General features: G+C 42.6%; 2 protein-coding genes across 2 annotated transcripts in view; both read left to right on the forward strand.

The window, feature by feature from the left end:
* Positions 1 to 5,000, forward strand: part of LOC123516442 — a 244,157-nt gene that overhangs the window by 171,831 nt on the left and 67,326 nt on the right.
* Positions 1 to 5,000, forward strand: part of LOC123516443 (uncharacterized protein DDB_G0283357-like) — a 23,119-nt gene that overhangs the window by 727 nt on the left and 17,392 nt on the right. The window contains exon 1 of the mRNA XM_045275730.1: positions 1 to 2,606. This exon is cut by the window's left edge and continues 727 nt beyond it. The gene's annotated coding sequence lies outside the window, so the exon portion shown is untranslated. The remainder of the gene's footprint in view (positions 2,607 to 5,000) is intronic.

Raw genomic sequence — 5,000 nt, forward strand, 5'->3', positions numbered from 1 at the left:
ATGGAAAAGAAAGCTAAAAATGTGTGAAAATTACTTCAGATAAATTTTTATTTTCCACCGGTTTATGGTGAACAGACTGACAGACAGACAGAAGACGTAGGCACAGACAAAAGGGAAATGGGAAGGTAGACAGACAGATGAACGAACGACCGAGCAAATAGACAAACAGATTGCAACGGACGGACGGACACACACACACACACACACACACACACACACACACACACACACACACACACACACACACAGAAAGACAGAAAGAGAGAGAGAGAGAGAGAGAGAGAGAGAGAGAGAGAGAGAGAGAGAGAGAGAGAGAGAATTATGAAACATACCTACCTCAGTGGAAAGGAAACGCACCGCCTTGCTGGACTGCTGGTGACGGCCAGGAGAATTATGACATGCCAGCTCCACACACACACACACACACACACACACACACACACACACACACACACACACACACACACGGACAAGAGATACAGACACATACACGGATACATAAAGTACTATACACATTTACACACGTACATGGAGACACACAGACATACAGACATACAGACACACACAGCCAGGCACCACCACTGTCACCCTTCTCGCTCAGGATTTGGTGGAGATTATCGAGTGTTGTCATTGTCGTTGTTGGTGGTGGTGGTGGTGTTGTTGTCGCTGTTGTTGTTGTTGTTATTGTTGTTGTTGACGTTGTTGTTTTTATTGTTGTTGATCCGGGTCTGTGTGTAGAAATTTTTATATTGTCAAGGGTTTTTCTATATTTTTTCTATTTATACTTCCCTGTGGCTTTCTTTTTTTATTATTATTATTTTACTGTTTAACTCTCTCTCTCTCTCTCTCTCTCTCTCTCTCTCTCTCTCTCTCTCTCTCTCTCTCTCTCTCTCTCTCTCACGTATTTGTTTTGTTATTTATCGTTGACTTTTGTGGCGGCGAGTACGAACAGAAATTCATGTTCAGATTAAAGCATTCAATCATTTCACCAGCGTGTTAATTAATTGCTTCCCTTTTTTCATATCTCTTTTTTTTCCGCTCTCGTTTTGATAAATTGTTACAGTCTCTCTCTCTCTCTCTCTCTCTCTCTCTCTCTCTCTCTCTCTCTCTCTCTCTCTCAACATATGTCACATTCCTCCTCTCTCTCCACCTTCCTCCCCCGCATCTCCACACCCTCCCTGCGTCTATCACCTCGGCTCATGAAGCTATTTATTATTCTCATCGTAACATGCCTGTCATATTTTTTTCCTATAACATCCCACTTATCCCTTTTTTTCCAACGATTTTGTGTGAAACTGCCGCTTTATGGAGGAGTTAGTAGCCCCATGAGCCGACCGCGTGCTGAAATACATGAGGTCATTTCATTTTTATCCCTTGCATTATTTTGACACGTGTTTTCTTCATTGTTAACGACTCTGAAACATTTCTTCTTGTTCGACAGCCATCTCTGAAGACTATAATGGGTAGAAATTGTATAGGGTATTTTTTTTTTCTAAGTATTTTTCTCTTTTGTAGATGCTTTTAAAGATTTCACACGTTTTTTTTAGTATCGAGAGTCCTTGAACGTCACTGGGAGAGGGTTGAGAATAGATGCTTTGTACCTCGTTTCCTACAAGAGTTAAAGGGAGAGTGTTCATGGGTAGATTTTTCCCAGTTCGTTTCGTAAATTTCTAGAGATAAAAAATTGAGGTATTGGCAAATTACAGGGAAATTAACACATATTTCTTATCGACTTGCAAAACGATGCCAACTTAGCCTATCCTAACTTTCCTACTCTTCTCCTCACACATTACAGAGAACTGTTGTAACTTCACGTAATGCATAGTTTCGTTTTTCTTCCTCTGATACAGGTCATGGTTTAGGCGAATTAGTGAAATACAAACGTTCAATTTTTCACTTGCAAATCAATACTCTTAGCCGCCTCTTCTACGTGAGTGAAGAAGGAAGAAGAGAGTGGTTAGGCTTACGCAATTCAATATTTCTGGGGATACAAATCGAGGTTTAAGTACACGTTATATACACGCGTTCAGCTTTGGCTTGCGATAAGATGCTATTCACTGGAGTATCTTCCCATTTACAAGTTAGTGAGAGCGGTTCAAAGTTTACGTAATCCAGGGTTTCGTTTCCTTCAGTTGATGCGAGTCGTGAACGAGGCGAACTTCTCAAATACAGGGAGTCCTTTTTTCAGTTCCAAATTACTACTCTGAGGCTCGCCTTCTGTGGAAGTTAAGGAGACTGCTTAAGTTAAGATTACGGGACTCATTGTTTTGTTCCCAGCGATATTCGTATTACAAGCAGTGGTGTATCTGTTTATCTCAAAGAGGAATGTGCTAAAAAACATAATCAGCAACAGATCTGTAGGTTCATACGAGGCTCAAAAAGTTTCGCAGTCTTATCTGGAATGCATTGAACACATTCTATTTTATGTTATTGGGATTTTCAGGAAAGAGAGAGAGAGACCACGAAATATTTCAAAAGATTGGACCCACGTCTTCGCGTAATTAGGCTTTATTCATGATAAAAACACATAAAAACATCAATATCATCAATGTCCATTTCTGTATCCTTTGAAACTCATCCTGAAGAGAGAGAGAGAGAGAGAGAGAGTCCAAATAGCTTCAAAAGACTGGTCGGTCGAGCGCTCAGGCATACTCTTGGAGCTCGAAATAGGGTATCAATGAAGCCTGGGTAGCGGTTTGTGACAGGCGGGAATCGAACATGAGTTATACAAGGATCTCCTCACCGCCTCTGCTCCTTGGCCTCACATCGCCAAAACCTCGTCCTCCTGAGAGTCTCCGTGGTGACTCCTCTTGCCGCTAATTGGCGCTGTCACTCCTCTTGGCACCACGACCCTGCCACTCGCAGACCCTCGGGAGCCACTCAGCCCGGCGTGGCGCGTGGAGGATCGGCGTGCTTGGTGCCGGATGGTGGATGGGTGTTGTTATGTGGTGGTGCAAGAATCTCTCTCTCTCTCTCTCTCTCTCTCTCTCTCTCTCTCTCTCTCTCTCTCTCTCTCTCTCTCTCTCTGAATTTCCGGCTCCTTCCCTGTCTATGGAAGTAAGTTCTATGTTTACTGGTTTTTTTTATTTATTTGGTATTTATCCTCTCTCTCTCTCTCTCTCTCTCTCTCTCTCTCTCTCTCTCTCTCTCTCTCTCTCTCTCTCTCTCTCTCTCTCTCTCTCTCTCTCTCTCTCTCTCTCTCTCTCTCTCTCTCTCCACACAGGAAATTCAGATAGAATAAGGAACTCTTCGTTCGATAATGGCTTCCTTTCTCTCTCTCTCTCTCTCTCTCTCTCTCTCTCTCTCTCTCTCTCTCTCTCATTTTCGTTATTATTTATTTCCCGCAAATCCTCGCAGTTCGGTAAAGCTTCGTATTATGTTGTTATTCTTTGGGTTATTAGAATTTTTCTTTTTACCGGGAATTGCGCCGAAACTGCCGCCCAAATATTCCTGTGTTATCCTTTTATTATTTCTTAAAGCACATATACTCCCCCTCCCTCACCCCGTTCCCATTCTTTCCCTCCCTCCTCTCTCTTCTCTCCCTCACCCTCTCTTTCCCTCCATCTATTTTCCTCTACTCTCATTTTTTCTTTCTCTGTGGCTTTCTTATCTTCTCCGTTTGTGTGTGTGTGTGTGTGTGTGTGTGTGTGTGTGTGTGTGCGTGCGTGTGCGTGTGCGTGTGTATGTGTGTATGTGTGTATATTCCTGTCTCATTCTTTTTTTCTATTGCGTCTTTATCCATCTCATTTTCTCCCTTATTACTCTCTCTCTCTCTCTCTCTCTCTCTCTCTCTCTCTCTCTCTCTCTCTCTCTCTCTCTCTCTCTCTCTCTCTCTCTCTCTCTCTCTCTCTTCCTTAATTTTCTCTCTCATTTTTCTACCTCCTTCTGTTTCTTTCCACCCTTCTTTATCTTTTCCTTTCCTTTTTTTCTTCCTTCGTTCTCTCATTGCTTCTTCGTTTTTCTTTCTTCCTTATATCCTTTCTCACCCTCCCTTTCCTCCCTTCATTTTTCCCTACTTTATCCCAGTTTGCCTCTCCTCCACCGTCAGTTTTAGGAATTCAATAAGGGACATGGGAGGTCTTTTAGCTCGCTTGTTTTGGCATTACACGTCCCTTTACCGAGGCAGCTTCTTGTTGATTTGAGGCAACTTGACCGTCCTAATATTTGTGGTTTCTCTGTCTTTCCTCCTCCTCCTCCTCCTCCTCCTCCTCCTCCTCCTCCTCCTCCTCCTCCTCCTCCTCTTCCTTTTCTTTCTTTTTTCTCAGCCTTTTCTTCCTCTTTTTCCTCCTCCTCCTCCTCCTTTTCCTTTTTTTTTTCTTCTCCTCCTTCTCCTCCTCTTTATCCTCTTGCTGCTGCTGCTCCTCGTCCTCCTCCTAGTGTTCTTCCTGCTGTTGTTCCTTCCCCCAGGTCTGCTGGAGTTGTTGTTGTTGTTGTCGTTGCTGTTGGATGAAAAGTCAAGGGTTAGTCTGTTTCTCGTGTAGTGTTCCTGTTATGAAATGCAGTGCTTAATTTAATCTAACTTAACCAAACCTTACCTAACCTTCCTTCCTACTCTTACTATTCGTTATGATTTGAAGCTCTGTAAAGACTGTTTGTTTGATACAGCACACGTTTAGATCAGAAATAACATTGGATTTTTTTTTTTCCTTGAGCTTGTTTGTATGAAAAATAAGGGTCTATGAAGAATATCGCCAAAGAATGATAGGTTAGTATTGCATTTTCGTTGCTACAAAACAGAAAATGTGGCTTAAAAAAAGATGCAATTAGCTGTAAGAAGAGGTGTCTGGTAGTGAAAGGTTTGATGTACACTGAGTTATGTTCTTTCTCGCGCATTGCTTGTTATCATTGTGTCGATATTCACGTTCCCACAAAGGCAATGGACAGTGAGGGGAAGACATTATTAATCTTTGTCCTTCCTCCCCAGCCCTTTCTCTCTCTCTCTCTCTCTCTCTCTCTCTCTCTCTCTCTCTCTCTCTCTCTCTCTCTCTCTCTCTCTCTCT

This window comes from Portunus trituberculatus, chromosome 41 (genome assembly GCF_017591435.1).
Source record: "Portunus trituberculatus isolate SZX2019 chromosome 41, ASM1759143v1, whole genome shotgun sequence".
NCBI classification, from domain to species: Eukaryota; Metazoa; Arthropoda; class Malacostraca; order Decapoda; family Portunidae; genus Portunus; species Portunus trituberculatus.